This window comes from Mustela erminea, chromosome 1 (genome assembly GCF_009829155.1).
Source record: "Mustela erminea isolate mMusErm1 chromosome 1, mMusErm1.Pri, whole genome shotgun sequence".
Taxonomy (NCBI): domain Eukaryota; kingdom Metazoa; phylum Chordata; class Mammalia; order Carnivora; family Mustelidae; genus Mustela; species Mustela erminea.
The window spans coordinates 6995216-7008369 of NC_045614.1; the positions used below are offsets into that span (position 1 = coordinate 6995216).

Sequence of the window (13154 nt, forward strand, 5' to 3'; positions counted from 1 at the left end):
CTCCACATTCTCTCCAACACATGTTGCTTCCTGTCTTGCTAATTTTGGCCATACTAACTGGTGTAAGGTGGTATCTCAATGTGGTTCACTTTTAGAATTTTAATGTGATTTATTTTTTTAAAAAAAGTCTATCTTGTAAAGTTTTTTTAAAATTTATTTTTTAGGGCGCCTGGGTGGCTCAGTGGGTTAAGCTGCTGCCTTCGGCGAAGGTCATGATCTCAGGGTCCTGGGATCGAGTCCCGCATCGGGCTCTCTGCTCGGCAGGAGCCTGCTTCCCTCTCTCTCTCTCTCTGCCTGCCTCTCCGTCTACTTGTGATTTCTCTCTGTCAAATAAATAAATAAAATCTTTAAAAAAAATTATTTTTTATTTTCAGCATAACAGTATTCATTATTTTTGCACCACACCCAGTGCTCCATGCAATCCGTGCCCTCTATAATACCCACCACCTGGTACCCCGACCTACCCCCACCGCCCCTTCAAAACCCTCAGATTTTTTTCAGAGTCCATAGTCTCTCATGGTTCACCTCCCCTTCCAATTTACCCCAACTCCCTTCTCCTCTCTAACTCCCCATGTCCTCCATGTTATTTGTTATGCCCCACAAATAAGTGAAACCATATGATAATTGAATCTCTCTGCTTGACTTATTTCACTCAGCATAATCTCTTCCAGTCCCGTCCATGTTGCTGCAAAAGTTGGGTATTCGTCCTTTCTGATGGAGGCATAATACTCCGAGTGTATATGGACCACATCTTCCTTATCCAGTCACCCGTTGAAGGGCATCTTGGTTCGTTTGACAGTGTGGTGACTGTGGCCATTGCTGCTATAAACATTGGGGTACAGATGGCCCTTCTTTTCACTCCATCTGTATATTTGGGGTAAATACCCAGGAGTGCAATGTCAGGGTCATAGGGAAGTTCTATTTTTAATTTCTTGAGGAATCTCCACACTGTTCTCCAAAGAGGCTGCACCTACTTGCATTCCCACCAACAGTGGAAGAGGGCTCCCCTTTCTCCACATCCCGTCCAACACATGTAGTTTCCTGTCTTGCTAATTTTGACCATTCTAACTGGTGTAAGGTGATATCTCAATGTGGTTTTAATTTGAATCTCCCTGACGGCTAGTGATGATAAACATTTTTTCATGTGTCTGATAGCCATTTGTATGTCTTTATTGGAGAAGTGTCTGTCCATATCTTCTTGACCATTCTCTTACACCGTACACAAAGATAAACTCAAAATGGATAAAAGACCTCAACATGAGTCAGGAATCCATCAGATCCTAGAGGAGAACATAGGCAGTCATCTCTTCGATATCAGCCACAGCAACTTCTTTCAAGATATGTCTCCAAAGGCAAAGGAAACCAAAAGTGAAGATGAACTTTGGGGACTTCACCAAAATCAAATGCTTCTGCACAGCAAAGGAGACAGTCAAGAAAACGAAGAAACAACCCACGGAATGGGAGAAGATATTTGCAAATGACAGTACAGACAAAAGGTTGATATCCAGGATCTATAATGAACTCCTCAAACTCAACACACACAAAACAGACAATCATATAAAAAAATGGGCAGAAGATATGGACAGACACTTCTCTAATAAAGTTTTTTTTAATATTTATTTTCAGCATAACAGTATTCATTGTTTTTGCAACACACCTAGTCCTCCATGCAATCCCTGACCTCCCTAATACCCACCACCTGGTTCCCACAGCCTCCCACCCCCCGCCCCTTCAAAACCCTCAGGTTGTTTTTCAGAGTCCATATTCTCTCATGGTTCACCTCCTCTTCCAATTTCCCCCAATTCCCTTCTCCTCTCTAACTCTCCTTGTCCTCCATACTATTTGTTATGCTCCACAAGTAAGTGAAACCATATGATAATTGACTCTCTCTGCTTGACTTATTTCACTCAGCATAATCTCTTCCAGTCCCTTCTATGTTGCCACAAAAGTTGGGTATTCATCCTTTCTGATGGAGGTATAATACTCCATAGTTTATATAGACCACATCCCCTTATCCATTCGTCCCTTGAAGGGCATCTTGGTTCTTTCCACAGTTTGGTGACCGTGGCCATTGCTGCTATAAACATTGGGGTACAGATAGCCCTTTTTTCACTACATCTGTATCTTTGGGGAAAATACCCAGGAGTGCAATTGCAGGGTCATAGGGAAGCTCTATTTTTAATTTCTTGAGGAATCTCCACACTGTTCTCCAGTAGCTGCACCAACTTGCATTCCCACCAACAGTGGAAGAGGGTTCCCATTTCTCCACATTCTCTCCAACATATGTTGCTTCCTGTCTTGCTAATTTTGGCCATTCTAACTGGTGTAAGGTGATATCTCAATGTGGTTTTAATTTGAATCGCCCTGACGGCTAGGGCTAGTGATGATGAACATTTTTTCATATGTCTCATAGCCATTTCTATGTCTTGATTGGAGAAGTGTCTGTTCATATCTTCTGCCCATTTTTTGATATGATTGTCTGTGTTGTGTGTGTTGAGTTTGAGGAGTTCATTACAGATCCTGGATATCAACCTTTTGTCTGTACTGTCATTTGCAAATATCTTCTCCCATTCTGTGGGTTGCCTCTTTGTTTTCTTGACTGTTTCCTTTGCTGTGCAGAAGCTTTTGATCTTTGAAGTCACAAAAGTTCCTTTTCACTTTTGTTTCCATTGCCTTTGGAGACATATCTTGAAAGAAGTTGCTGTGGCTAATATCGAAGAGGTTACCCCCAATATTCTCCTCTAGGATTCTGATGGAATCTTAAAGAACTGGAGAAACAACAACAAATCAAACCAACTCCACACATGAGAAGGGACATCGTCAAGATTAGAGCTGAGATCAATGAGGTAGAAACCAGAGATACAGTAGAATGTATCAATGAAAGTAGAAGCTGGTTTTTTGAAAGAATCAATAAGATCAATAAAACATTGGCCACACTACACCAAAAGAAAAGAGAGGAAGCCCAAATTTATAAAATTATGAATGAAAAGGGAGAGATCACAACTAACACCAAGGAAGTAGAAAAAATCATCAAAAGTTATTATCAACAGCTATATGCCAATAAGCTTAGCATCCTAGATAAAATGGATGCATTCCTGGAAAAATATAAACTACCAAAACTGAACCAGGAAGAAATTGACAACCTGAATAGACCGATACCTAATAACGAGATTGAAGCAGTGATCAAAAACCTCCCAAAAAACAAGAGCCCAGGACGTGACAGATTCCCTGGGGAATTCTACCAAACCTTCAAAGAAGAAATAACACCTATTCTCCTGAAGCTGTTTCAAAAAATTGAAGCAGAAGGAAAACTTCCAGACTCTTTCTATGAAGCCAGCCTTAACCTGATCCCCAAACCAGGCAAAGACCCTACCAAAAAGGAGAATTTCAGACCAATATCACTGATGAATATGGATGTTGAGATTCTCAACAAGATCCTAGCAAACAGGATCCAATAGCACATTGAAAAGATTATCCACCATGACCAGGTGGGATTCACTCCTGGGCTACAAGGATGGTTCAACATTCGCAAATCAATCAATGTGATGCAGAAAAAGCTTTTTACAAAATCCAGCATCCGTTCCTGATTAAAATGCTTCAAAGTATAGGGATAGAGGGAACAATACTAGTAGACTTTTACCATGAGGTATTGATTTGTTCTCTCCTACCTGGTTCCAAAAGTCCAGAGCCTCCACCTTCACTCAGCCTAGACAAATCCTTTCTGAATCCTTATTTACCACCTTCACTTGTTGGGGAACACGTCCTGTTTCTTCAAAAGGGCCTGTCCTTCTTCTTCTTTCTCCACCCTCATCTGTGGTTCTTAAAGAGATTTTCAAGAGTGAAGAGTCTATGTTCCCTGGAATCCAAGGTTATTTTATATAAAGACTCAGGGTGGATAAGGGGGGAAAGAGAAGCACACAGGAAAATGCAACATCCAGTCCCCCCCTTGACATTCTACCCTTTTTCTCTGGCAACATCCTGGGAGACACTGAAACTGGAAAGTCCCTATCTCATAGTTCGTGTGATTGCACTTGGGTATCAGGTCTCATCCTTAAGTAGGGACATGGAATCATTAACAAGACACTGGAGTAACTTATTCACCTCTTCTGGCCATTGTTCCTTTTCCTAAAACAAGTGGTTTTCCCCTTCAACATTAAAAATGTGATGATTCCCAACCCTGTTCCCTTTGACCCTAGTTTTGCCTGCCTTAAGTCTATCTTTAACTCCAGGCACCAGGGAAAATTGTGATATGGATCATGTTACATGTCACAGATCCTGCATGGCCCCTATCCTTTATCCATTGTTTTTCTCAAGGTTCCCAGAGATGTGGTCCCTGTTCATCTCCAACCTCATTCTTCACTGTTCCCATGTCCCACCTTGTGCTTCAGCAGATTGCTAAGAGCACTCTGTCCCATGCTGCTTTTTGCGTATGGACCTTTTCCCTTGCTGCCTTCTGTGCCAGATAAGCCCAGACTCAATCATCAACCTAGACAACTCCTTGCCCAGGAATCTCTTCCTCCAGGAATGCCCCCTGACTCCATCACTTCAGGTAAATTTGGGGCTCCTTTCTGTACTTCACTTTGCAGACTGCCTTTATCTTAGCATCTAACTCACTGTATTACAATGTCAGGATTCTGCATCCATTAATGTCCCTGGGAGGTGGGGTTGCTCAGGACAAAACCACATCATTAATCATTTTATCCCCAACAGCTAACACTTAGCCTATCCTAAAGATGTCCTTCTTGCTCTGGACATTAGAAACAGAATAGAAACAGAAAACAAATGTATTTGGTACATGAATAAAGGGGAAAGTATAAATGACAAGTGGTTGTATTATCCACCTTTAATTTCTAACCTCTAGTCCTAAGATAAAATGTTTATGATGGGGGTGCCTGAGTGGCTCAGTGGGCTGGGCCTCTGCCTTCGGCTCAGGTCATGATCCTAGGGTCCTGGGATTGAGCCCCGCATCGGGCTCTCTGTTCAGTGGGGAGCCTGCTTCCCCCTCACTCTGTCTGCCTCTCTGCCTACTTGTGATCTTTCTCTCTGTCAAACGAATAAATAAAATCTTTAAAAAAAATGTTTATGATGTGTGGGAAACTCTTTTTAAGATGAACGATATTCCTTATTTCATGACCCATTTGAATCACAATCCAGCCCTTATAGGAAATGAAATTATTTTCCTCGATTCTAATCCAGATGATGTTAATGCACACAACATACTCCAGGAAATAACCAGAATTGTGGGCATTTCCTGTGCACTCTCTGATATACTGCTCGACAGAACAGATCAGAAGGCAAGAAAGTAAGCCACACTTATTGGATGTCAAGGGAGTCTTTTACAAACTCTCATCCTTTAAAGATGAATCATGATCCTCTCACCAGAACTCAGCAGAGATGATTGCCAACTGCTCACCCCACCAAGGGTCAGAACAAAGATGTTCATTCATAGTTAAACAATTTGCCTCTGATGTGATCATTTTTATCATTCCAGAGACACTATCTGCTTTGGGGTTTTTGTGAGTTTTCTCTTTTTTAGCTATAACTGGCATGTAACATTATATTAGCTTCAGGTGTACACCATAATGATTCAATATATTGCACATATAGGGGTGCCTGAGTGGCTTGGTTGGTCAAGAGTCTGCCTTTGGCTCAGGTTATGATCCCAAGGGTCCTGGGATTGAGCCCCACATCAGGCTCCCTGCTTGGTGGGCGGCCTGGTTCTTCCTCTCCTCTGGCGCTCCCCCTGCCTATGCTCAATCTCTCTGTCTCTCAAACTCTCTCTCAAATAATTAAACAAAATTATAATATATATAAATATATAATATAGCACATATAATATTTGATGAATTACCGAATTAATTCAGTTAACATCTGCCACTATACAGTTACAAAAAAAACTTTTTCTTGTGGAAAACATTTTTAAGACTTTATTTGTTTACTTATTTGACAGAAAACATAAGAGCAAAAGTAGGGGGAGTGGTCGGCAGAGAGAAGTAGGTTCCTTGCTGAGCAAGAAGCCAGATATGGGGCTTGATCCCAGGCTCCTGGGATCACGAAATGAGCCAAAGGCAGATGCTTCACTGACTGAACCACCCACTGAGTCATGAGCACCACTGAGGATATGACTCAAAATTCTGTTTGTGACCCCAGTAGTATTTTATCTTATGGTACTGAAATGGTTGAAACCTTGATATCTTGTTTTCATTAGACATTTTCACCAATACTTAACTTCACAGATGGAAGATATTTTGTCAAGCAATAAATGTCCAGGAAGCGTCTGGCCCTCTCCGTGCAGGATGTTGATGGCTCCTAGTACACTAAGTGTTAAGAATTTGTTCATGTGGGGGGGGGCGCCTGGGTGGCTCACTGGGTTAAGCCTCTGCCTTTGGCTCAGTTCATGATCTCAGAGTACTGGGATCACGCCCCACATGGGGCTCTCTGCTCAGTGGGGAGCCTGCTTCCTCCTCTCTCTCTGCCTGCTTCTCTGCCTACTTATGATCTCCGTCTGTCAAATAAATAAATAAAATCTTTAAAAAAAAGAATTTGTTCATGTCATTTATTATTTGGTAAAAACATTCTCTTTTTCTTCCTTTCTTTTTTATTTTTTAATAATTTTTTAATAAACATATAATGTATTATTAGCCCCAGGGGTACAGGTCTGTGAATCTCCAAGTTTACACACTTCACAGCACTCGCCACTCCTTCTCCAATGTCCATAACCCCACCACCGTCTCCCTACCCCTCTCCCCTAGCTCCCCTCAGTTTGTTTTGTGAGATTAAGTGTCTCCTATGGTGTGTCTCCCTCCTGATCCCATCTTGTTTCATTTATTCTTTTCCTACCGCCTAAACCCCCATGTTGCTTCCTTTCTTTTTTCTTGAAGAGTAAACCTACATTCTACTCATCCTGAAATAGTCTATCCAGATATTTGAGAGACTCTCAAATGTTCTCATCTCTGAGACATATTTATCTGACCCTTTTTTGGGTTAGAGACAAGTTGGATAATCCAAATTAAGTTACTGAGATTCACCGGACCTCATGTTCCACATTTGTTTTAGAGTGAGTTTGGACAATTTTATCACTAAGTTCTAAGATGGCTCTTAACTTTATAGATTTGATGATTCTAGGTATATAGGATAAATGAGTGTCCCAGAGGCCAATAGAGAGGGGTTGATCAACATTATTAAATGATGCATGGAATGAATAACAGAATGTAGGATTCCTAAACTTTGTAATGTTAAGGCTATTATACATAGTACTTCCCTTCAAGAAATAAAAATAGTAAAGACATTCTAGAGTCTATCCAGTGCCTATTTCATGGTCATTCCCTGCTTATATCATCTGGCTGATGAGTTGGCAACATGGAAGCAAGAAATCAAACAAGTGCTTCAGAATTTTTACTCCTGGGATTTTCCCAAGACTCAGTGCCTCAACCCCTTTTCTTTGGTCTGTTCTTGTCCATGGACCTGGTCACCATGCTTGGGAACCTGCTCATCATCCTGGCCATCAGCTGTGACTCCCACCTTCACACCACCATGTACTTCTTCCTCTCCAACTTGTCCTTTGCTGACATAACTTTCATCTCCACCACGGTCCCTAAGATGCTGATGAACATCCAAACACAGAGAAAATCCATCACCTATGCAAGCTGCATCACCCATATGTATTTCTTTATGTTTTTTGGAGGTATGGACTCTTTTTTCCTCACTGGGATGGCCTATGCCCAGTTTGTGGCCATCTGCCACCACTTGTACTACCCAGTCATCATGAACCCACAACTCTGTGGCCTCCTGGTTCTCATGTCCTGATTCATCAGCTCGTCATACTCCCTGACCCAGAGTTTGTTGATACTACAGCTTTCCTTCTACACCAACTAGGTAATTCAACCCGTTTACTGTGAACTTGCTAAGGCCCTCACGCTTGCCTGCTCAGATACATGGGTCAATCATATCCTGCTATATATCATAACTAGCCTTCTTGGCACCATTCCCAACTCTGGGATCCTTTTCTCCTATACCCGAATCACCTCCTCAATCCTGAGAATCTCATCAACTAATGGAAGTACAAGTCATTTTCTACTTGTGCATCTCACCTGTCTGTGGCTTCCTTATTCTACGGGACAGGTCTTGGTGTGTATCTCAGTTCTGATGCATCTTGCTTCAGGGGCATGGTTGCCTGGTGATGTACTCTGTGGTCACCCCAATGCTGAACCCCTTTGTCTGCAGCTTACAGAACAGGGACATCAAGAGGGCTCTACAAAAATTTGGGGAAGAACAATCTACATTCAGTGATGTGAATGCTTGTCCTGGGTTTTTGAACTGGGTTTTTGAACAGCAGCCATTGGCTAAAGGAATCCTGCCTCTTGATGACATTGAAATTTAATTCTCACCCATCTTTCATAAGTGACTTTGCTTAGAATTGTTTTGCGAGTCCATTTTCTGATGTACCTTAATCTCCTATGTTGACTGCTCTGTTATCCTCACTCCTACTCTCCACATCCCCTCCTTTTACTTTCCTATTACTACACCTCAGCTTGTATTTCCAATCCAGCAGCCTCTTAAAATACCAATTCAGAATAGTTGCATGTGGATTATGAAATAGTGCATTTTATCAATAACCATTGCTAGTTCCTTTACTAAGCACCTTTGGTGTGCCAGGCTGCAGTAGGTGTCTGGAACACAGGAGTGAAGTGGGAAAAAAAAGACAAAAATCTTTGCCCTCAAAAAGCATAAATCCAGGATCTCAGTTTCTCTGATCACATTATAAATCCAAACAGACTATATACACTGATGGATAAATTATTTATTTGGTTATTAGCAAGGCTGAACTTTTCTCCATATGTTTATTGAGTGCATTTCCAAACAATTCTGAGTTTGGGTTTCCAGAGTCCTTCGGCTTTTCAGTGGGTGCCTCCCTGCTGTCCCCAGGGAGACACTGGATGGATGAATGCTCCCATTGCTCTTCTCCTTTCCTTGAATTTTCCCATTCCTGAGCTTAGTGTTGGGTTTGTAATTCAAAGAATATTATGGGCCATTTCAGCTACCTTGGAACTATTTTTAAATTTTCTCAAATAAATGTTATTAGTAACAAGGTGTCCCATACTGAGTTGCTTGTGAAGCAGACAATTAGACAATGTTTAGCACATAGGATGCTTACCAGGCAGTGCTCCTGGAATCAACAACTGGGCAAGGGTGAATGTATCATATGGAATTTGGCCTCATTTAAAGAGAGATATGGCTTTGTCCCAGCTCCCAGGCGTAGCTTTTAAACACTTGAAATTTCCTAGTGATCTGGAGTGATTGACTATTCATGGAGGGCCTCATAGACCACAACTCATAGTTTATGCTAATGAAATGACTCGAGATGGGGCTTGGCCATGCCAAAGAGACCAGGCATGTGATGAAAAGGCTGGAGCTTTGGGGAAAGAGATATCAACCCAGCCTTAGGAGGGAGGCTGGAAATTGAGTTAAACCCTATAGGTCATAATTCAACTAATTGTATTATGTAGCAAAGACTCAATAAAAATTTTGGACACTGGAACTCAGATGAAATACCTGGCTTGTAACAGTCTTTGAGTATTGTCACAGATATTGTCCCAGGAAAAGGTAATGGGTCTGAACGCCAAGGAAAGTAGACAACAAAAGGCTTCACATATGAGATGTTCTAGACCTTGTATTATGTGTATCTTCCTTTGGCTGAATCTAATTTGTATCTTTTTGCTATAATAAAACTGCAATCATAGTATACTGTTTCTTAAGTTCTATGAGTTATTCTAGTTCATCATCAAATCTGAGGCAGTCCTCTCAGTTTGAATCATTCTGTCAAATTATCAAACATGAAACAGTTCCAAAAATTTGTATTCAACTGGTCTGATGTGAGAGTGGACCTAGAGACCCCAGAACTTGTGGATGGTGTGAGAGAGGTGGGCAATCTTGTGGTCTGGCAAATTCTTTGCAACAAGAAAGAACATTGGAAAAAGTCAAGCCAAACTGAAGTCCATCGGAGACCTCCAAAAACCAGCAGGGAGTTAAGATGATGTCTTAGAGTTGGCTGGAATTAGGGCAAAGGGTACAAATGTTTACACTCACACATCAAACAGTTATTAGATGTGGGTTGCCCCAGGAAGGAGGCATGACCTTGCTGAGGCAGATCCCTATAGGGGTACATTGCTGTGGGTTGAGAAACCCAACATTGAAGCAACATGTCCCTTATATCTGACAGGAGATCTTGTTATTGTTGTTGTTGTTGTTGTTGTTGTTAAGATTTTATTTATTTATTTGACAGACAGAGGTTACAAGTAGGCAGAGAGGCAAGCAGAGAGAGGAAGGGAAGCAGGCTCACATCTGAGCAGAGAGCCCAATGTGGGGCTAGATCCCAGGACCCTGGGATCATGACCTGAGCTGAAGGCAGATGTTTTAACCCACTGAGCCACCCAGGCACCCCTGTTGTTCTTTTAAATTGTGCAAAAATAACATAAAATTTGCCACCTTAACCATTTTAAGTGTATAGATCAGTAGTAGTAAGTACATTCACAACCATCACTACCATCCATCTCTAGAACTTTTCTACCTTCCCAAACTGAAACTGCCCCATTAAACACTAACGTCCCTTTTCCCTCCTGCAGCTCCTGGCTCCCACCATTCTACTCTCTGTCTCTGTGAATTTGACTATTATACACCTCTTATATAAATGGAAGTATACAGTATTTGTCCCTTTGTGTCTACTGATATAATATAACTGGGGAGAAATTAGATGGAGTAGGAAAGACAATCATCAGGAAAATTAGGATCACCTCTGTTCTGTAGTTTCTCTCCCATCTATTCCTTGGGAATTGTACACCCCAGTTTTCCTAGGGAAGTTCCAGAAAACTTGATAACTGTTTATTCAAATGCAATATTAATAATGTCTCATTTCAGCTTCAGAAGGAAATTCAATAGTTATCCTTCACACAGAAACTTGATCAAGGTGGGGCCCTGGGAGGCCTAGTCAGTTGAACATCTGATTCTTTATCCCAGCTTGGGTCTTGATCTCAGGGTCGTGGGTTCAAGCCCCATGTTGGACTCCATGCTGTGTGTGAAGCCTACTTTTAAAAAATCTGATCAAGATAATTAAGGCACAAAAATGTATTAGATGTTTTGGACCTTAAGGTAGGATTTAGATGTTCCTAACAAATGGTGGTGGGGGGGCAGAATCCTAGGAAAATAACAAGATGAGGCTTAGATGTTTACTCTGCCAAGGCTCAGGTCATGATCTCCAGGTCCTGGAAGCAAGCCCCACGATGGGGTCCCACCTCAACAGGAAGTCTGCTTCTCCCTCTGCCTCTCCCCCTGCTTGGCATGTTTCTCTCAAATGAATAAGTAAAAAATTTCTTTAAAAAGGAAAAAAACAAGAGAGAGATATATAGAGAGCTATGTTTATTTTGCAACGATAGACACAGACTTCTCATGACCAAGAGTCCTGGGCAATGCATAAAGAAAGTGAGAGGGGTACAATTATACACATAATATTATAGGGACTATGATTTAAGTGGGGAGTCCAAAATAATCCCCCAATTCCATGAGAACTGTGCTAACAGAAATAGTTGTATAAGCAAAAAGCAGAGATCCTTATAGGTATATATATCATGTGGCTGTAGACTCAGAATTTCTTCTTGTTGTTAATTCCCTGCATGTTCCAGTTCTATGAACCCAGAAAGATTAAGACAAATGCTGATATTAGACTGTTCTGCTGATCATCCCTCACAGTGCCCTCTTGATGTCCTTGTTCCTCAGGGTGTAGATGAAGGGGTTCAGCATAGGAGTGACCACAGTGTACATCAGCAAGGTCACTGCACCCTTCCTGAGGGACGAGGAGATGGATGAACTGAGGTACGCTCCAACGCCCGTTCCATAAAACAAGCAAACAACCAACAGGTGGGAGCTACAGGTAGAAAAGGCTTTGTACTTCCCACTTATGGATGGAAATCTCAGAATGGAGGAAACAATTCATGTATAAGAAAAAAGGATCCCTGAGAGGGGAACACCACCAAAGATGGCACCCATAAAATACATTAGTATGGTGTAGGTGGAGGTATCAGAGCAGGCAAGATGGAAGAGTTGAGGTGCATCACAAAAGAAATGATGAATTTCCACATTTGTGCAGAAGGTGAGTTGGGACACCATCAAACAATGAATCTGAGAGTCTAAAAGCCTGCCGAAAAATGACATCAGGACAAACAAGTCACAGAGGCATGGGTGCATAATGACCTAATAGTTCAGGGGGTGACAAATGGCCACAAACCGGTCATAGGCCATCACAGCCAGGAACAGATTGTCCAAACACCCAAACAGGAAAAAAAAAGGACACCTGAGTTAGGTAGCCTGCATAGGTGATAGACTTGCTGTGTGTTTGAATGTTCACCAGCATCTTGGGGATTGTCGTGGTGCTGAAACCAATATCAGCCAAGGACATGTTGGAGAGGAAGAAGTACATGGGCATGTGGAGGTGGGAGTCAGAGCTGACAGCCAAGATGATGAGCAGGTTCCCAAGCACTGTGACCAGGTACATGGACAGGAACAGCCCAAAGAGAATGGGCTCCAGTTCTGGATCATCTGAGAGGCCCAGGAGAAGGAACTCTGAGACAGCTGTTAGATTCCGTGGTTCCAGGCAGGTGGGACATCTCTCAAAAGAGAAGAGAGTATTGAATAAACAAAACAAGTGTAGAGACACCCAGCTAAATGCACCTATTTTGATGCAAGCAATTCACAATTGCCCAGCATACATCCCACTACCTTCAGCAACATTTCTCAATTGTAAACTCTTCTTAGATCTCTTTCCTTACTGGTGTCTGAGTTATGTACCTGTATATATATACACCCACTATGAAGACATTGAGCCAAAGAATGATAGAGAAACAAATATACAAACAGAGAATTACCTAGTTATACTTGGCTTCAGAACTCATATTTGTTGACAGTAAAAACTGAGCTTTCTTGCTTTCCCTGCATGATCCCATTCCCCTGCATTTCAGCTTCCCAAAGACAAACACTGTCATGAATGTGGTAGATGTATTTTCCTATAATACTATAATAATACACATATTGTTTCTGAGTTCTCACTTATCACAACAATGTGTTTTAAGTGTCTGTGAAATATATACATCTATTTCAAGCACTAC

At 41.7% G+C, this 13154-nt stretch overlaps 1 pseudogene; it reads right to left on the minus strand.

The window, feature by feature from the left end:
- Nucleotides 1-11712: 11712 nt before the first annotated feature.
- On the minus strand, nt 11713-12700 carry LOC116571855 (annotated as a pseudogene).
- Between the last annotated feature and the right edge of the window lie 454 nt (nt 12701-13154).